A 22056-nucleotide genomic window follows, 5' to 3' on the forward strand; every position below is an offset into this window, starting at 1 on the left:
TATTCTGTGGAAATTGTGCTACACGCAGCCAGAACAAGTTTGATAGCATGTCACATAAAATAGGATGGGTAAGTGGCAATTGCCATCTATTCATATATATCAAAAACGCTGGATGTCAAGCATCCATCACAGACAACAAAAATATTCCAAGCTTGGGTTTTTTTACTCCCTCTAAATAGGAATTGCAATTTCAGTACCATTTCATTCAGAAAGATATGATTACAATAGCTAGCAATTTAGAAATAGTAGTAAAACAGAAAAAAAGCATTATTGCACATTAATACTATTATTTAGATTTTTAGCATTTTCAATTAGCACTATAAGGACCTCCAAATCAATTAGTGTAGAAAATATTACAAATATGAAAGATATTTCTCTTTTTAAAGTATCACCTTGGGATATATACTACTCCAGTAATAGACATGAGTGTTTTGGCAATTATTTATAATTATTTTCATGAAGATGACCCTATGTTCCATTGCTGAAAAACTCTTGGGGTAAAATATGCAGTTAACCTCCTAATCTCAATAGAGCAGATGTTTTGCCAAGTCACAGATTCTCCAAAACACTAAGTACTATGCAATGTCCAACATCACACATATACATCACATCTGAAACCAAACTCAACAGCACTACAGATGAGTTACAAGGCAGAAAAAAATATATCGGTTAAGTTCTTCACAGAATTCAGAACAAGTAGCACACTCACCACTACTCCCCCCACACACAAGAATCTTACCTCAGAAATTCATTGCTTCAGCATTTCTGACTAAACTATTCTCACATTTCTCAAATCAAGAAGTGTGGTGGTATTTATTGCATGGAAGATATAAACAGACAGGCTCTGCACCTACAATCTTTCTGTAGAGTTTCAAGCCTAATGGCCTCTTCTTGTGACTGACAGCTCTGATAGACTCAGCTGAAGGGTGATTTTAATGAAACCCCATTTTCCAAAGGGAGACTATTATGCTGGAATTATTTTTGTCCTAATCATAACTTTCAGCACAAAATGATCTCTCCTTTTCCCCTCCATCCTCAGTGTAATTCTAAATTGAAATACCAAACTCTTTTTACACAATTTGGTCTACTGACTTGCAGTCAGCTTTGCAAAAAGTTATTTTCTTCAGCTTATATAAAGCCTGAATGATAGCTCATTTTGAATAAAATAGGTCTTGGACAATTTATATAATAAACTGCTCTGTTCAGATGAATAGGATATGTCAGTTAGAAAACCTGCAGTCTGAAGCATTCAACTCAATATGTGGGATCCAAAAAGACATTCAAATCCCAGCAAATCCCCGTTTTCCTCCTTAAAGTGAAGATAAATTTTAGAATATGACCACTTAGAAAACATACTCAAAAAAGCTTTTTAAACATGCATGAAGTGTTAACCAAGGCTCCACTTCTGAGCCTTCAGACAGCAACTTGAACCAACACAACTGAGCTCACACAGATGAGCTATAAAGCCCAGCATCAGCTAGTTGAGTCCTCAGCTCTTCAGATGACACAGCTGACATACATCTGTCAAGATTTAGGTGGGACACTAAGGAAGAGCTGTGTATCTTGAGTTAGCAAACTGGACACATACCCTTGCTGAAATCCCAGATTACACAGACCAGGAGATGACCATCAGCTGCTGGAGGTGTGAGCACACAGGCAAGACAGCGCCTGCCCCCAGGCGCTCAGGCTTTCTGTTGCCTCTGCTCACTGAAAAATCATTTCATCCAAAGGAGCTAAATGACTGTTTCAGCAGCATGGCAAATAATATATTAAAAGGCAGTGAAGGAGGAATAAGGGCATGAAGCATGCGGCAGCTTAAGGTAAATGAGCATGCTGCTTACCTCTAAGAAGTAATTTTGAAGAAGTCCATGAGGAAATACAGCTGTCTCCTGTTATTTAAGGTGAAAGATGACTCCAATGTTAATGAAACACAAGGACTAAGACACACAACTAAGAATTAAGAAATGATTCTTTACAAAGTCTTGTTTCTTTATGTGCTATTCATCAAACAGCCCTTCCTTGAAGGTAATCATTTCCTCCAAACGCTAACATAATTCAGTACTGTAGGATCAAGTCTGTCTGTGCGCTGTTTTTTGTAAAACAAAACTTGAAAACAAGATTGGGAAAATCTGCACTACGGCTGTGTATTGGTCACCCAGGGCAGGGTTTTGGTAGCAGGGGGCTGCAGCAGTGCCCTGTGTGGAAGGCAGCCCTGAGACAGTGACATCCAGTTCCAGACAGCTCTGAAACCAGCATAAACAGCCCACTGCGCCCAATACATCATGCAGGTTTATGAGAGGTGTAAGAGAATCAGCCACGAGGGATGAGAGACTTGGCACTGTAAATGCAACTGGAGACGTGCTCTGGGCCGAAGGTTCTCAATGCCAAATGGAGACTCCCTGAGTGACTGCATCTGTGGGGAATCCATGCCCAGGCAGGAACACCTCCAAGGGAACTTTGGCCTGTGGATGCCACTCTAGAGCATGGGCATTGAAAAAGAGAATGGCAGGAAAAAAAGTAAACCAAAGAAGAGCAGAAACATACCATTATGGCACATGACCCTACCTCCCACACTTCATCTCACCAAAGGATATAGGGAACACTGAATCTAACCTGCAGTGAAAATAAGGGAAGCTGAGACTAGGAAGAGGTAAGGATAGGTGTTTGGGTTAAGCTAAGCCAGGGGAATGGGAAGGAAAGGAGTTGACTTGTTTAACTGTTTATGTTCTTTCTTTTTATTTCCCCCTCAATGCCCAAATCCATGATCAGAAGTTTACGTTAAATGGAACAAAAGTACATACAACAAAGATTTCCAAGAAAGTTTAGCTCTTAAAGTACCCCAGAAAGAAAGTGATTCTTTCCTTAGGCTTCATACTAAGTAGAAAAACAACAGGCTTTAGCCTTTTTGTCTCAGTACTTGTACAGACCATCATCAGTATAATTATAGCAGTAGTGTATTCAATAGCTTGGGGAAATACAAACAGATTGCAGTAACATCCCGTTAGGTTATCTTTCAACATATGTCTGAGTTAAATAGACTTGAAAGTTCATCAAAATAGATTTCTCCAGACTGACCAGATTTAGGTCCATATCGTTACCCTACTTAGGAAGCACTGACACTGTAATTACTTCAGGCACCCATCTGGCACAAATCACAACATTAGTTCATTTCAGATGTTCTCAAATACTAACTTTGTTTTCCTCTCAGTTAGACTGTGTCATGAACATGCAAATCACGTCATGTACAACAGAAAAGCAAAAAGCAGTGACTTCTACCTGATGATCGTGAAAAACACTGGCAGTTGCTAGTGTTAAGATCTACCTTAGGGTTCACATTTTAAATGACAACAAACTGAATCTGTAATTCTTTGGTTTCTCTTCAATGACGTCATTCTAGCTCACAGGCATTTCATATTTACTGGTAATAATTGACACACTAATTGGTAGATGCCAAATACTGACAGAATTAAGTCCAGAAGATCAAAGTTCTTAGTTTCCTAAATAGGTCAAACAATCTAAAATAGGGTAGTGCACTTAGGTTTTTCCTCCCCCCACAAGGAGATTATTGTATTCTTTAATTTATTAGTTTGAAAGACTAAGACAAAAGAAAAAAATAAAAAGCAAACAATTCTTGCATTATGGACTCTGTAAGGAAAAAAAAAGTGGTTCTTGAATTCAAAATTCCAACCACACTGGTCTTAATCAGACACACAGATCATCTTTGTTCATTACCTGAAGGCTTATAGCTAACAAAGTCAGCTATAATGCACAAAAATGCAAGGTTAAAATTTCAAATCTATTTTCTCTGAATTTTATCTAATTTCTATTCGAAGGTGCTAATTTTCTGACAACCATAAACCCATTCACTTTTTTCTAAAAAGCAGACAGTTGCACATGGTCATGTAAAATTTAGAAGTATAGTTTTACCTAAAAGTTACATACATACATATCTATCTCAGATATATTGCAAAAAATACAAAAGGAGTGTACGTAAATTGTGTTAAGACATTCAATGAAACAGGTTATACATCATATCTGTAAAAAACTTTTTCTTTTACAAAACAGATTTCTTCAAAATTAACAGACTACTATACACCAACTAATCAAAGTACATCCCAATGTTCACCATCATTAAGGCAGTCAATTAATTTCTGATCATCACTGTTACGCTGTTGCATTGTGTTTCATGAACTAGGAAATGGTTATGAGAACAACAAAGAAAAGTTTCCCTAGACCAACTTCATCAGTCACCAGTACTTTGAGGCTTGACCAGCTAGAAAGGGTTCATTTGTTAAATCAACATTCTACATCTGTGACTGTCTGTGGTAACACAACTTAAAACAAAACCTCCTTGGGAAAATGCCTTCATTTGAAACTATTTTCAGTGCTACTTCATTAACATGTGAGCTGTTTCTTAACTTTGTGGTCATTACCATCTGGAAATTCACCACTTCAGTTCCTATTGATATGCAGCCAACTAGTTTTGTTCTGATACATCAATTCACATAGCCGATCTCATGGAGGCAACTGCCAAGTGCTTAAGATCTCCAGTTTTGTTTGAATGCTAACAGCATTTGTTAGCCTGCTCCCTGAATTTCTGAGGCCAACGAGAGAAATGAGGTCTTGGTCTTCTGCAGGGCACTTCACAGCCTATATTAACATGTAGGAAGAGATCATTTAGGCCAGGCTCTTGGGAAACTCAGATACACTTACTCCAACAAAAGAGAACTAGTTACTTGTAAGACTGAAATTAAACTGGAGGTGACAAGGCTGGATGCTTGGAAGCAACAGCTATTTGTGTCATACATGTCTGCTGTGTTTTGCTGTAATCTGTGCAATTATATCTGAGATCCCCTTTAATGGATTGGGGGGGCAAAGCTAGAGAGCTTTTATAGATGCTACTAACAATGAAAAAGGGTGTTTCTAAAAGGTAGTCCAGATGGTAGGTGAATCTGGGTCAGAGCTGCATCATATGCTCCCAGTTGGAGTCTAGAGGGTAGATGGCAGGAAAAATGATTCCTTACTGTAAGTAAGAAAATGAATGTTCTGCCTTTACATAAACAAGTTATTAGGAATTGATGTCATTAGGAGGAATCTGCATTTCAGGGATTATTTCACCAGGTTTTTCACCATAAAAAAAGTTTATTAATTGAATACAAACAACAAAACATAAAACTGCAATAGAGCTGTAGCAGGACATGCCTGGAGTTCTGACTGCTTATAAGTTAGTGTCAAGAGGTTATAAATCATGAAGGCAAAGTCTCCCTTTCCTATGTGGTAAAATGCTGCAAGACAGCTGTGATAGTTCAGTGGTCTCTAATTGGCCTCCTGTCCTCATGACAGTGCATAGTGCTTGGTTGTCTTGGCATGTTCATCATCAACAGTACAGTCTATTGAAAAGCTGTTTATTTCTACCTTTGCCCAGATGCCCTTCTTGCTTGACCCTGCCTTTTCCAAGTACTTCCCTCAGTTACTCTGCTTTCTTGGCCTTCTGCTGGCATTTACTCTAGAGATCAGAAACACGTCTCCTCTGCCCTCTTTCACTCCTTAGAGATGTTTCAGATCCTCAGCAGCTATTTAAGACTTTTGTCCATAAGTGTCACACTACCCTGAGCTGTTTAAAGACACTCTATACAAAACTATTGTCCCAGTACAAGTCTCCCCCCATACCAGCATCAATAAATGGTGCATGTATTCTCCCTCCCATTCCTATCTTACCTTACTAGCACTTGGATGATCATAAAGCCTTTTTGTACTGAGCTCGTGTACAATAACTGACATGTTCTGGATTGGAAGAGTGGGTATTAGCATCAGCAATACAATGTACAGCTCCACAGATTACCAGCACGTTGCCCTGAGGCATGCCTTCAAGAAGCTCAAATTGTAAAGGAGTAAAACCAGATGATCTAGTGGCAGGGGAAAGAAAACATGGCATAAACACTGCCTAGTGCTGTTGCCCTGTTTGCAGCTACAGGAGAGTGATTTGTTGCAAATGTTGCATACCTGGAGCAGCCCAAGTCTAACTGTGGCTGCCAGTCCTGCATCTTCTTCCCAACCATACACTCCCATTCCCTCTCTGCCATGCATCTGACCATCGCATGAACCATTTCATCCTGCTAGACCAACAGAAAAACAGGACACTTCCTAAGAGAGCATCTTCATCTGCAATTTCGGCTATTCTCCACCCAGCCTTTGTGAGAGACCTCCAATGGAAGGGTGGTGACAGCGCAGGCCAAACTCACTTTGGTGCCCATTTTCAGTTTTGTTCCCACCTGCTCCAAACTTAGTAAATTACCCCAATCCCAGGCTATTGTTTCATTCATTCCCGGAAAACTTTAGTCCGCTTTTCAATGCAAGTGCAGGGAACAAAATAACAGGGAACAAATTCTAAGCTTGTTCTTCTCTGTGCCTGGGGACTAAGGATGCCCACTCTCTCCGCCATCTTTATGGGAATGCCTACAACAGTGCCAGAGGCTAAGCATAACTGGCATGATTGAGCTCCTTGCCTGGTACATTTAACATCAGGCAACAGGAAGAGAAGATGCTCAGCTTAAATCTGCCTTTAGGACACAATGAACTTGCTGCATCCAAGACACAAAAGCTTCAGGGCAATGAGGGACCATGGCACATTCATCACATCAGCCTGCTTTTAGCCCTGCACTTCATCAAACGATACAGGCACTGAGACAGCTTGTATTCCTACAGTGCTCCCAAGACACCTTCTTAGCTTGCTCCTTTCTTGTTTGTTTCTTTTAAAGCAGGCCTGGTCCTTTTCTGTATTTCTCCATTCATGCTTCCAAATACGCCAAGAATTTGAATTGCAGTGTTCACATTGCCAGGACACTGTTCCTCACTCTGAAGAGAGTCTAAGAACTCTGGACTACTGTAGATACAAACACAGAACAAAGCATGGTGATTTAAAAATTGTGCGATTCCCGCTGCACTAACTTCACATGAATTCAAATACAAGTGGGACAAAACTGGCTTAATACCAGCATTGAAATGGTGAATGACATAAGAGAAATAAAGGGCATGCAGACAACTATTCAGGTGTAAAGATAGCTCAGTCTGAGAGAACAAAGACTGCCTGAAGTGGGACAGTTATTCTGGATACAAACTTTCCACTGAAAACAGGAACTATTCCTAGAAGACAGTTATTCTAAGCCCAGGATGGATTAGTTTGAAATAAAAATGTACCAAATATATATATATGTATTTCAGTTGCGTATGGAACTGAAATACCTTATCCACTAAAATAAAAACTTATTCAGAGGAAACTCTGATTTCAAAAAGGCCTTAAGAAAATGTAATTCATTCAATTAAAGACGGAGGTCCAAATAAGACCGTAAAACATGGCTTCTTCAATTCAATTCAATGCTGAATTTCTCTGCAATTGGATTTACTCAGTGTCAAAAAGGAAATTCAATGCATGTTCATGTGTTGTATCTGTATTCTCTTTTCAAATTGCACGATGTAGTAATTTAATTTTTTTAAATTACACAAACCTCACAAAGCACTATCAAACACACAATATATTAAAGACAAAAAAGTATGGATTCTTTCCCTTAGTCACAGCATCCTTGACTTCAGACAGAAGTGTATTTTTAATTTCCACCTATCTTCATAAGTCCCTTTCTTTCAAATGCCTCCTACCACTCTGAGGTATGAGAGCTGGGCATAATTTGTTCCTTCAAACTTTTGACAATATTTTTTTACGTCAATATATGTGTAAAGTTGTCATTACGGGAAGAACTGATAGCACTGCACATTAACACTGCCATCATCTGCTATTAGGAAGACCCCCTTTTCAGTTGCTTAGAATTTTGACAAACTTTAATTGTAATGATATTTTTTATTGTTCAACATCTGTCCTAGCTGGATTTTTTTGGAGAACATGGCTAAAGACTTTTGGGGAAAATGAGGCTAGGGAAACACATTGTTTGCCCATAAATCTAGAAGAGATGACTGGATGTGAACTGCTTAGAAGACAGAGAAAGGGCTAAGAAAATACTGGGGGGAATTCAGAGTGTTGGGGAGCCTGAGACTGCCTGGAGGAGTAAATTTGGAAAAGCAGAATTAGGAGGCTGAGGCATAGGCATAAAAGATTGGAATGAATTACTTCCACGTGTTGCCAGTTGTATGGTACTGGCATGAACTGCAAAAGACTGCTGCAGGCAATAAAATGATCCAGTTCCTCTAATTTACTGCCAGTCCCTGTGCTATACTACTGTCTCACTTTCAAGTAATGTGAGCAGTCACACACTGTCAGCTAGGGATCTGCCATTTTAACCTTGACTATTGGTCTCTTAGGTAGCTCTGCTACCAATTTTACTGTGCTGTAGCTTTTTGCGTCTCTAAGGACTCTGCTACCAAACACCACTGTGTGCAGTCTTTACACTTTGGGAAATTTCCAGCAGTATTATAGCACCGCTAACATTGCTGTTTCCGCAAAAGTTTTAGAACCACAGACACCCTTAGGATTTCCTTTGATGTTCTTTCTGTTTCCCACAAGTGCTACCTTCCCTTTCATCCTTTGATTTAGACACAAGCACAGCCTGGCATGCCCCAAAGAGTTGTTACTGTCCAATATCATAGTACTCTACTGCCTCTTCCTTGACTTTTCCTTTCCTTGCAACAAGAACATTACCAGCAACAATTTCAACATTCAAGAGAGCCCCCAGCGCCTGCTACACTTTCCACCGAAACGTCCCAAATGCCATACTAACTCCAAAGACATCCTTAGTGATATCTACTGACAGACAACAAAAAGTTCTAGGTGCAGACCAACTATCTGTATTTCTGAACTCATAGGGGAAAATGAGAAAAGGAAAAAAAAAAAAGAATTAAAAAAGGGAAGAAACCGCTCAATACACACATACCCCTTTCATCCTGGACTGATCAGTTGCTCGATGAGAACTGGGAGTCACTATTCATCCACTGCTTGCTCTGTGTTAACTTGCTTACTGAAAGATGCAGGTCTAAGATTTTCTGTCCTCTTACATAAAACATAACTAAATTAAGCCCCTCATTGTTATTCCAACAGCTAATCTAATGATTTGATCTTTATAGGAGAAAGCTGCCCTTACTTTTCTCCTCCAAGAATCAGATAAATTCCACAGACATAAAAACCTGCAACATTTTCACTGTATGAATTACATATCTCAAAAATCATTGTATTTCTCCTTGGAGAACTGTACGTTTCCATAGGGAGAGAACAGATACCAGGAGACTTTCAGTTCAGTATTCTCCTTTGCTTCCTGGCTTCAATTAAGAGAAGATTAAAACAGCCTCTCTCTGCTGTTTTATTCTGTCTGTGATTAGGACACTTGTCAAATACCTTTTTCAGCTGCTGAACTGGAATGATCATTATTGCTGACCACTATATATTATACTCCTCTTTGCTTTTTTTAACAAGTTAAATATTTCACCTTCTTCACATCTCTTTTTAAACCTACTATATCCACCTTTGTCCAAGCTCAGTTGTAGAATGTCCTTTATCCAGAATTAAAACCTTCTGAGGGACTTTTGCTGCCTTGCTTCTACTGTTTTGTCTCCTTCTTAATCATACCCTTTGCTACTGCTCTCCTTATCACTGCTATAATATTTCATATTTCATCATTCAAAACTATTCCACACTTGCAAAATTAAATTGTTTACTCAAGAAGCTATTGATCAGTAATTTCAAAAAGTGCCAACAACATACAACACCTATACATGCAGATTTGGACAGATGCTACCTTTCCACAGCACACGCATCTTTCTCTACAGTCAAAAACCTACTAACTTGCCTCAGTAAATTCCTTGGATACCTGTTCCCATTTCTAAAATGCAAATAGCCACTGTGCAGACATTGCCTGTATGCCCCTATATGTTAAAGTCATTAAACCCAGCTCCTCACTCACTGCCAGAAAACTCCCTGTAACTGTTTGAAAGAGTCTGGCAATGCTGTGTCCCTTCTCATACAGAGCTTTGCATATTCTTTTCCACAACAAACACCTTATTCTTATACATTAATATATAATTTATAAATTGATATAACATATATTAAATATAAATACATTCTATATAATATAGAATTCGTGTTTTCATTGGGATTATATCGTTCTCAGTAATAAACCTCCAAAACCCTCAGCCAATTCACTTCCAGTTGACACAGTCTTTACCACCTTTCACCTAAAGTTGCAAAATGTATAATTCTATCTCAAAGTCAATTCACATGCTGGCACAAACAGCAATGGTTTTCGCTTTTGCCTAAATCTTGATTTACTTGCAACTTGTTCCCTTTTGTTGAACTCCACGTCAGTTTTATCTTTAGCCATACACATTGCAATTCCCTCCTACCACAGAGTTCTCTTCTAGCTTATGGTCAGTTGGACACTATTGAATGCTGGCAGAACCAGCTCAGTCCAAGTATTCACTTTCAGTGAGTGCTATATGCGGTGTTTTACTCCTACTCCAACTAACTTGGCTGTGAAGACATATAAAATTAATTCTAATTGCAGGAGAAGAAATATACTTTCTGAAGTTGAAAAGCTTGCCAAAGGGAAAAGTAGCATTAATAAGGAAATTGTAATGCTCATTTACTGCATGCAACTTTTCAATATCTTTCTCAAAGTTCTGTAATAGCATATCCAGTGAGTACCCAAAAGACAGGTGGATGAAACAGTCAGAAACTGACTACCATTGCCAGTGAAGAGCACTAATGCAGTCCCTCACTACCCCCCTGCAAGCGTGGGCACCTCCCAAATCAGATTCTCACTTTGTATCAGCGATTTCTACAGAGTTCTGTAAGCAACATGTACTCAAAACAACAAAGACATTATCCCACAGCCATATCAGTGAAAACAGCAGCTTCTGATGAGGACAATCATCACTAGCACTTGTCTGTACATCTTGTGATCTGAATTTGGTTTTGATGTGCATAGTTAGGAGCATGGTTCACTCAGAAGAATTCTTCTGTTCTATCTGTAAAATTATACCTAGAAAGTTTATTATGTTTTGTCTTCGTGGAATTATTGGCACAGAACCAACAGAAAACAGAGAAAACATAAAGGAAAATAACAGTACTGTGACCTAAGGAAGCATGTGGAGCTATGGAATTTGGGGCTTATCGGGCTGACAATTTGGACTCTCATTACAATTGTGAAGAAAAATCATGAAGAAATTCACACCCATGAAAAACCCCACAAGTTACTTTAAGAAAATAAAATTAAGGGCTATATCTTAACAGCAAATAATTCATACTGATCTAATAGAAGAATCTGTAGCACGCCAGATGGAAATTCAAATAGGCAGGTTGCAGGAACAGCAAATACTAGAAAGGAAATGCAAGAGGTTAAGCAGGAGAGGAAATCACATTTAAATCCTTGCTTCTGACAGTGAAGCTTGGATTTAACTGAGGTTACGGGGACTAAAAAGGGGGAAGGATTTCTTCTGGACAGCGAAGACATGGAAATTAGCATATCATGAAATGCAGAGTGAGAGAAAGAGAGAAAATATGGTAGTGTATTTAGAGTCTTCTTTTTCCCAAGATTGATAACAGAAAGATCAGTGGCAGACAGGCTACCATGGGATAATGCCAGAATTATAAATAAGAATATGAAAAGCATAGGGGAGATACAACCAAGTAAAAATATTGAAGAAAAAAAAAAAAACTCTTTATTGAAATGGAAAATGACTGCTAACATCTTCTAGTTTGGACAAAACCATTTTATTCCACAGGCCCAGCTTACACTTGACATAACCTGGGTATACACTTCGCTTTGCGTATGCCCCTAACCTTCTAGACTTCAAATATTCTTACTTAACTGATTAGTGGCAAAACTTGAGATTCAAGATTATGCAGAGGATGGCTTAAAAAGAAAAAAGGACTTTTCCATTTTGATGGGAAGCAAGATAGATGCAGAAGTTTTGCAGCTAACATATGTATACAAAACAGTGGAAAAAAACCCAAACATGAACAGGCTTTTGCTAAATACAGCTATTAATCATATTTTCATTCATTTAACTGTAAGGTTTTTATTGACAGCATTAAAGCCGTTCAGGAATGGCTTTATTAAGGAATCAAAATGATTATGCACACATCAAATATCTATTATTTCAGGTCTTACTTGAAATCAGCATGTTATCAACCTATGGGAAAACAGAATAATTAATCAAGTTGACGTAAAATTGCTTTCCAAAACATTAACAAGCAAGTCAACAAATAAGCCTTTTTCTTGCCTTTTCCAAAGGGAGGGGAAAAAAAAAAAAGGTTTACTTGTAAACAGATGGACTAGAAAATGGCCTGAAACTCGGCAGGTTTAAGCTTCAGTTATCCACACTTCACAAATAAAATTTTACTTCACCAGAGAAGTAAGGAGAAGAAATGACAGTACTACCTTGTTATAGACTTTCACATCAAGATATTTACCACCATCCTATCGCTGTCAAATCTGATTATAAACCAGGGATCAGCAAGCAGGAGATTAAAGGCTCATCTGAGAAGATGGAACAAATTAAATTGATGAAAACTGCCCATACTGTGTCAGTTTTACAGAAACAGACACCCAGACAGAGGAACTATTGGAATTACAGACAGGTCTGCTCTGAGTCTCGCTCTGGCTTTGAAATGTAAATGAAAACTGCTGGAATTGTCAAATATAAAGAGCTAAATTTATATATATATATATATTGCGGGAGTCTCCTCAAGTTAACAATCTTCATGGAGCACAGGATCAGTATTATATTAAAACACAGATCCTTGTTGATCCTTGGGCTTTCTCTGCTGTTATTGGAGAATTTTTTCTCCATAGGCATTACATGCATTCAGTTTCTACTCTGTAAGAAAAGGAAGTACTTAATGCTTTGCAGTCTTTTAGGCATGTACTTAAGGTGCTACATGAGCACTTAAGGTCATTTGAGCATTTATCTACCCAAAGCTGCTGTAGAGAAGCCACAGCCCAAAAGAAAGAACTGGCCAGCTGTAAAAGCAGCGTGAAAGCCTAGAAATAGAGGTTTGGTTTAGGGCAAGGTGTCCCTGCCCATGGCAGGGGGTTGGAACTAGATGATCTTAAGGTCCTTTCCAACCCTTACTATTCTATGATTCTGTGATTCTATGATAATCTCTACTGAATGATGACTGAAGGGTTGAAGAGTGAGATTTCATTACTCAAGAAGAAAAAAAGGGGGGGGGGGTGTGGAGGTAAGTTGCCTTTCTCACTGCCACCCAATTAAACAAATAAATAACAGTCTGCTCTTCAGTTGCCACAATGTGAATCTGCATTTGCCAATTCCTTTTTAGTGATTTTACAGTTTAGCAACTATGTTTTGAACATGAGACGATGCAAGTTGAAAATGGGTATCCTTCAATTGCCCGATGCTCTCTAGACCCATGATCTGAGCATGTATAAATACATTACAGAACAGAAAGTAGTCTCAACCTCTATAAGCAAAGTGACACGTTTGAAGTCTCCCTTTCCAAAAGCGACACCTCAGAGAGGAGGCAGACACACACACAGGCACTCCACACAGTACCTAATTCTAATTTGAGAGCTACGTGGGCCCAGATCTATGCCTGTTTCTTCATGCGCAAGAGCAGGTGCAAGCACATTCAGGGCACTGTCTCCTATAGCATGCAGGAGCCTCTCCTAGGAATGTGCTGGGTGTAGGAGTAGTGGATCATCAGGACGGAGCAAGTTTAATTTCGTTCTCTGAACGGCAAATGCAATTTCTCTTGCCACATCCCAGGAAAAGTACAGCAGCAAAACTATCCTCCCACGGTGGATTTACTAAAGTGATTTTTTTAAAAATGAATGGAAAGAGAGAAAAAGAAACCCTATGCAGGATAAGCCTCCACTGCTTACACAGTTTTTCAATTACAGTGTCTAAAATGGAAGTTCCACTCTGACATTTTAGAAGAATTTATCTTCTCTCAGCTATCAGTAAAGATAAAAAAAAGTTGGTAGGGGGAGGATGGGAATCACTACCCAGAAAGCCAGAATAATCACTTTCCCTGTCCTCCTCATCCTCCCACATTTTCCTTTATGGGTTTTTCTGCTTTTACTGCCTACATTCTTCACCTGAAGTCAAACCCTCTGTTTATGGCATCACAGTGGTTGCTGTGGAGGTTATTACAATGTACAAAGCCAGAAGTGATGAGTTCAAATTTGGAATGAGCAGCAGTATCTCACGAAATGTGTCTACAGTAGTAGGAAGTAAAAAAGGAAAAAAAAATAAAGGGAAGTAAAAAGAGCATGTATATTGAAAACAAGTAAATTAACTTCTTAAATGACTGTTTGCCATCGACTTTCATTATGACAACTGTTTTCGGGTATGTTACCAATGGCTGGTTGTAGAGACTAAGTGCTAAACTATACATATGGAAACAAGCACACAACGTGAACAGACAGCGCTAACACAGATGGCAGCAGAGTTCCTAGCCACGCTCCTCAGTAGTGCCTGCTGTTATTGCTATCTTCTTCTATAGCAAAAACATACAAACAAAACAAGGTAACACAGACATGCACTGTGCAGTGCTGTTCTGACAATGAAAATACTTCATGTCACCCTTCACACAGCACATTTCTCTGCACCAGATTCAAGACTCACTAAGTTATGGCCAGAGAACACAGATTTCTGAAAAAGCTATTAGTTCATTGTAATTCCTTCTGCTACACAGATTGGTTTCGTACACACCTACTTGCACATAGACACATATAAAAATACAACAGTTTCAGCGCAGGTGTTAATTTTCAAGAAACATGTTAAAGATTAGGAACAGGAGAAGCCTGCCTTGCCATTATCATCAGCCACCGCCAAATTTTCACAACTTTGATAGCAGATGCACTCCTTAATTTTTCCCTAAACAAGGAAAATCATAAAAGACTTAAATTAACTGAATTCACTTCTAAACCAAGTGTTGCCTCCTAACTTTGACACCTGAAGTATTACTAGGAGTGTAAGGTCCTAGGAAAACCACTGAACAAAGATTTCTGAATCAGACCTGTACTGATAGAAATGCTTACCCATTTTTAAAAACAAAACCTTCAAAGCGCAGTGGAACAAAGACAAAATCAGGTATCAGGTTAAAAAAAACAATAATAATAACCAACAGTTGGGGAAAACACAAGCAGGAGAAAAATTTCAAACTGAGTCTTTAATGGTCACAGAACTCCAAGAAAGATACTATTAAAATACTATAATGCTTTTACCTTGAGTGCCTTGACAGTGCCCATAGCCCAATGTATCCTATTACATGACTGAAGAAGCATTAACAAATTAATTATAACAAATAGGTGAATTTATTAGGATATGTAAGACAATGGCTATTAATACCAAAAATTATAAAGTGCTTCTTGGAAAGAAAAACAGTGCTTTTCTATATGAGAAAAATATATTACCAGCAATGTTGTACTACTGTAGACAGGCTGCATTCGTGACAATTTCTTGCACAGGAATATTGTTGGAGAACAGTGAAATTCACTGGCAGGCTCCTGCATGAGAAGACACAAGGACATAAAGACAAAATGGAACTGCAGCTTCTTTGGCAGATTCTTCAAGCCAGACACAGGGGACTTCCAGAGAAACTCAGCAACCGTGGTGCAGGTTGGCACATGAAGCCTCAGAGCAGTGAGCCATGCTACCATCCCATGCTGGGACCCAGAAAAGGCTGTGAGCTCACATCCAACTGCATCCTCAGGGTTCAAGACTCTTTGCCAAAGAAGCCAGAGACAGGCTTCAGAATCAAAGAATTAGAGTTCACTGACACGCAGAATGTCTGGTTCACGGACAGTGAGGCACACAAGTTCTCTGCTAACAGAACCTAGTGAAATGGCCTCTGCTACAGATCACGGTGCGGGAATCCAGGCAGACAACTCTGAAATAGATCCAACGCTACCTGTCTTCTTTCAACACTGTTGAAGGGAGGTGCACCAGAGATTGGTGGTCTTACTCTTAGAAGAGAGTAAAAGGTAGAAATGCATATTGAGTATGGGCCTCTAGGTCAAGTCCAGTGCATACAGGAAACAAGCTCAGCATATTTAAGGAAAATAAAAAGCAAAATAGAGTGGTCTGAAGACTGAAGCCCTCAGCCCTGTTAAAAAATAAATGAATAAATAAATAAAATACAATGTGCTAAAAACACCAAAACAAACAAACATCAAAGCATTATCTTTCAGGCTCCATCATAATGACCAGAGACCTCCATGCCATAGCTACACTGGAACATATCAATCACTCAAAGTTGCCAAGACCCTTCTTGTCAGAAAACTTTATCCACACTTCTGATTTTTGCGACAGATAGCTGCAGGGCCAGATACCTGCCATACTCTTCCCTATCTCTTAAAAAGTTACTATGCTTCTAGGTGAACTCTGATTAGGGATTGCAAGACTAGGAATAGTTATCACTCTCTTTATTCAAGACCCATATAAGCAAATTGTTAGCTCTCCATGGTATTCCTTCTGGAACATCCTAAAATGAGGCATTTTGCACTATGTTTTGCAAGTGATACTTCAGATGATCAGTGGAATCATTTTGGCACCACTTACTCTTGGTCTGATTTCTAGGAAGATGGGGCCATTGTCTAGAACTCCCATTTTTCCAGTTTTCAGACTCAGTTTCGAATTTCAACTTGTGAAAAAGCAGCCAGTTGCCAGATTTTGTACATTCTCCTTCCCTGGATGGCTTTAGGACTGAATTGAAGAAAGCCCTGAGAAGATTGATCTGATCTCACAGCTGACACAGAGCAGGAGACTGGACTTGAGAGCTCCCCTAGCACCCTTCCAACCTGAATTATCCTATGCATTCCTCAGGTTTCTATTAAATATGCTGAATATGATCAGAACTTCATGAAACAAAAGATTTTATCTTGACTAAAACAAACAAATAAAAAAGTCATATACTATTGCCACATATACCAATACAGAATTTTGCAACTTTCCTCTTTTTACACTTAGAAAATAGTAGTTTCAGTTTGCAGAATACAAAAGCCATTGGCTAAAAATGTCCATCTACCATCAAACTGCCATCATGGTGCTACAGAAATAAGTTAGGGCAAATAAAGCTAGCCACGATGCAGGATGCATCTCCAGATTTACTGTCCCTACAATGGAACAAAGCTATTAAGAACTCTGAAAAACTCTCAGGTATCACTTAATCATCATTCTGTGAAACCATTTGTCTGTTTCACTCCCCATAACAAGTGGCAAAACAGTAGAATTCAAAAAGCCTAGAAAATAAGTTCACCAACTGATATGGTGCATACAGTAAGTAGCTATATCCCACAGGATCAAGTCATTCCAAGATCAGAAGCTTACTACAGTTTCTGAAAGATGATCCTTTTCCCACCTTTACATTTATAATATAGTCCTCTCGCTAAAAGTAAAGTAATTGAGCTGGGACTAGCTCCTCATCCTGGATATTAAGAAAACAAAGACTATACACACACAAAAATAAATAAATAAATAGAAATTGCTTCTGTTCTGATTAGACCATTATCACTTCTCAGTAAAAAATAACAAGACGTCCTCCTGTTGCACAACGACTAAAACCAGCGATAAGGTCATTTTTGATTCACTAGAACTTGCCTTGGTAGGCCAAAGGCTTGAAGCAATTGAGGCTGCACCCAGCTGTACCGTTAACACAAACAACTGACCATCCCTCAGGCTACTTAAATGTTAACTGAAATCAATACCTGCATGGGAGCAGCCTGCCACAGAGAATCTATAGAAGTCCAATGTCATCCAGACTGGAAAAGACCGTGTTTCCCTAAAGCATTTCTTGTGTTCTAAAGAGCACTTTCCTCCAGTTTTTAAATGGATTTGCAGACCTGAATCTCTCTTGAAATTCCAAATAGCTAAACGGCAAAAAAAATCACATCTCTGATTTAAATAAAAATTGAAGATTCCCATTCCCTCTAATGCAGGCTTGAACATCATAAGCTGTATATTAATGATGTCAAGATTCGATTAGTGGGATATCTTGTATTAGAAAGTGATGCAAAAGCCCAGAGACATTCTGCCCACCACCAAACAGAGCATCTCATCTGTTTTGCAATCCTGGATGATGTGAATGCATCACAAAGGTACCTTGATCCTTCTGCATACAGCTTCTTATTACAGAACCTCCTCTCACCTCCTAAAAAACTTTACTCACACCCACTTCTTTTCTAGGAGCAACCATGACCTCCCCACAGGAAACCACAGTGACTATCAGCCAAAAAGATGAAATTGGTAAGACACCTGGTTATACTACGCAAATTTACTCAATCCAGCTTCTGGAGAAAGAGTATCTCTTCTCAACCTCCCATTCCTCCCCCTCACTACAAATGCCAGCAGTTTAGACAGCTCTGCAGTTTCAGAGCTTCAGAGTGATAAGTATTGAACAAAATACTGGAATAGTTTGTACAGCAAAGCTCAATGCAGTCATTGACAATAACAAGTCTTTTTTCTCACTTCTCTCCACAGGCTCTTGGGTTTGTTATCACAAACTAACAGTTCTACTTTAATCTGCCTTCAGGAGAAAGTTCTACCCACTAATTCCTACTCCTCATTTCTATTTTTCGGTATTTTCCAGAGGAATGCAGCATCAACAACTCTTAATGAAGATTGTTCATAGACAGCACACAAAAACATTCTTAGACACCACAGTGCACAAGATCACAAAGCCATCTTGAAAAGAACAGTATGTTTTACACAACATTTCAGCTTTATTTATTAAGCAGATCCTTCAGTATTTACCTTCCAAATGCAACAAAGTTGGGTTTTTCTAATGGAAATAAAGAAAATCATTTCAATGATACTACCACAAAATAAGGCTAAGTGCTATTAAATGGGTCAAGATACAGTCACGGTAATAATTTGTTAATAAAAGGACATTTATTTTCAAAACACTGTTTAACTAGCAACCAGAGTGCTATCTGCAAGCCCACTCACATGGCAAGAGGTGGGAATTTGCGCTTGCTGGCCCAGCCTCCCTGAGACGTGGCCCCTTCATTTGCACTGTGACACTTGTTTATTCTATTAGCATTATTAATCAAAGAATGCCACTGTAATTTTGTTTTACTTTTATCTAATGCTTCAATATCTTAATTAGGACTGATTTAAAATCCATCAACAAAACAGAACATAACAAAGCAAACCTACAACAACAATCCTGGTTTAACTGTTACACATGTATGTGTATTGCAACTCTGCCATGATTCTGTATGACTAGAGATACTACAGCCTCTCCCCAATTTCATATACACAGAGAAAATATGCAAATGCTACTCTACAGTTTCATGAGAAAGAGAGGTTGAATCCTAAGAGGATAAAGACATTCCAGGTTTTGGGATGGCTTATCCTTCTGCTGCTCAGAACAGCACTGGGTAAAGTCCAGCCCAAATACATATGGGAAAGCAGTCAGAGTTGCCACGGTTCCAATCAATTATTACGGTGACATGATGAAACAAATTCAGTACATAAACAGACATTCCAACTTTAGTTAATGGACAAGATGATTCATTGTTATATCATGGCAAGACTAAATGGAAAGACAAAGGCAGAGACACTAAACTGAATACTAAGACTGGAAACTTCCAGATGTGAGTATAAAATGCCCCTGAGCCAGGGCTACTCACAGTATAAAATACTTCAGAACATACTAAAAGGAGATAGTTTCTATAGTTCTGTCAGAGTAATCATGTCACCCAGCTTCACAATTTTAAACAGCATGGACCAAATAACCAGGAAAGTGATCTCCCTCCCTCCTCGCTTTTAAAGCACACCTTGCATTTCCCAGCAAAGTGATTTATGACCTCTGTCTGATTAAAACTCTCCAAATCTTCTGTAAAAAAAAAAAAAAAAAAAAAAAGTCAGAAAAATAAATCTGGTTATGGAGGGGAAGTCTTTAGTTTCTTAACTACTTTTCTGTGCCAAAATTAGATTTAAATGAATATCATAAAACTGTATCTGAAGTCTACTTCTAAGATCGAGATGGTGGGTTTCTCATTCTATTGTAAATTCAAATTTAAAATAATCCACGGATCAGTAGCTCTGATTACTTCTAATTGTGCAAGTTATAATGCTAGGTTTTATCAGTATCATAAATAACCTCTTCCGTGACCTAGGGGAGAAAAGACACATGCAGCCATGTAAGAGGTATCTACTGGTTTTATTGCGCCCATTACTGGCCACGAAGGGTATTACCTTTTTTTAGAGTAACACTATTATGAACTAATTTGAAAAACAACACAAAACAAACAAACAAAAAAACATACACAGAATGGAACTTAAGTCCTAAATCATACAAGTTCTTTAAGAAGTTATACCTATTACATATATAGTCTGATTAAGATAAGAGGTATCAGTTGGCACTTGCATCAACGAAAAGGCTAAGCAAGTTAAAATACACTTGGTAAACCAACTCTTTTATCCCTTTATCTTAAACCACTCTTTGTTCTGAAAGCCATGCCTTCACAGCAAGATCTGCATTACACATGGCAAACACACAGTCACTGACTAGTGAGACCCTAAAGTGGCTGAGGCATCAAAGTGTTAGTAGACCTAAGTAGAAATAGCATCAATGTTCACACTTTCTGAACATACAGGCTATAAAAATGTTTTAAGATTGAAAGTCTACCTGCAGATTACTCCAGCTGATCACAGAAAAGAGGTTTACTTGCTTCAAGAAGAGAACTTCTATTTTTAGATTTATATGTATAAAAAAAAGCCTACATGAATTTCAGGCATTTACTTTTACAAATACTACAATAAGCCAAATGTGAAAAGTGACACGTAGAGAACTATGCCTCCAACAAAACAGAAGATCTAGTTATGACTACCTCAGTATGACCAAGAACATTATTTCCCAGGAGACACAGATGGGAAAAAAAGGAACAAGCTGACAGAAAATATTGAAGCACTTTCTCGAATGTTTCAAGAAGAAATGTGAGAAGATGAGAACATCTGAAAGTGGAAAAACTCAAGCACAACTTTATTTCCCTACCATCAAGTGTGGAATTAGTCTAGTCCAGCAGCAACCAGAAGTCATTAGCATATGTGTATACATCTAAGCTTATACAAGAGGAAAACAATGTGCGGGTTTGTAGGTAGTTCTTCCATCAGTTCAACACAGTTAGAGGAGTCCACTTCTCTACAGAGATAACATGCTGACTTCTATCCTTACCACACTACAGCCTTTCCATTACACCCAGGTGGAATAAACACCAAACAGAAACCAAGACAACACTTTTTGTCTTGTTCTGTGACAGCTCTAGACAGGCGAAGACTAAAATTAGTCAGTGGCTCCATGTGAAAAACAGAGCTGCACTGCTGCAGTTCACATTCATTTATCCAGCCCACGTGGGCATGATCCAACATACTGGCCCAATACCAACTGATTTCTTTGTGCTGGCTGAAGCACAGAGGACTTCCACTCCCCAGCCTACATTTGTGACATTTTGTGATCAAAAAAAAAAAATCAAATAAATTAAGAAGTAATCACTTTCTGTCTAAAACATCACCTCTGTATGCACACACTCCTACATGTTCATCCAGCACTATTTACTTGCTCTATTTCCACTGGTGATTTTTTCAGTGCTAACTTTCACATAGCTTTAAAAAGCTTTCTCTCTGTAAGTTATTTTCAATTATTTGACACCACTGAAAATACCTTTGTGTTTCACAACTTCTAGTCACAAACTTTCTATATCTACTGCTCAAGGGAGATTTTTTTCATACAAGTATTTCAAAGTTTTCTTGAGTAGCACAGTAAAATACTACTTGATTTACACTGTCATTTCCATGCTGCTACTCATTAAAACCTTCCACTTAGAGAATTCTGGCTGTAGCCCCCCATCTAGGCTTACAAGTAAGATGTCAATGCTAACCCAATATTATATCATTTAAAAATAGGCTTTTTACAAGACCATTGTTATTCATCATCTTAACAGGACCTTGAACTTTTTGCTTGTGTCTTGGCAAAGACTTTGTTTACTCTCTAGACCACAGTGGGTAGAAATGCTAGTTGTACTTAAGTTGTGCTTTACACGGCATGAAACTACAAAAAGTGTAAAACAAGAACTTCTGCACGTGAGA

At 38.5% G+C, this 22056-nt stretch overlaps 1 protein-coding gene across 2 annotated transcripts in view; it reads right to left on the minus strand.

Annotated features, from left to right (window-relative positions):
• The window catches only part of ZNF385D (zinc finger protein 385D), a 411668-nt gene that overhangs the window by 386579 nt on the left and 3033 nt on the right, over positions 1-22056 (minus strand). Inside the window, exon 1 of one of the 2 annotated variants that reach the window (XM_030499879.1) lies at positions 15381-15451. The exons of the other annotated variant lie outside the window; for it this stretch is intronic. The gene's annotated coding sequence lies outside the window, so the exon portion shown is untranslated. Of the gene's footprint in view, positions 1-15380; positions 15452-22056 lie in introns of those variants that run through there. 2 annotated transcript variants of the gene reach the window in all.

This window comes from Strigops habroptila, chromosome 1 (assembly GCF_004027225.2).
Source record: "Strigops habroptila isolate Jane chromosome 1, bStrHab1.2.pri, whole genome shotgun sequence".
Lineage (NCBI taxonomy): Eukaryota > Metazoa > Chordata > Aves > Psittaciformes > Psittacidae > Strigops > Strigops habroptila.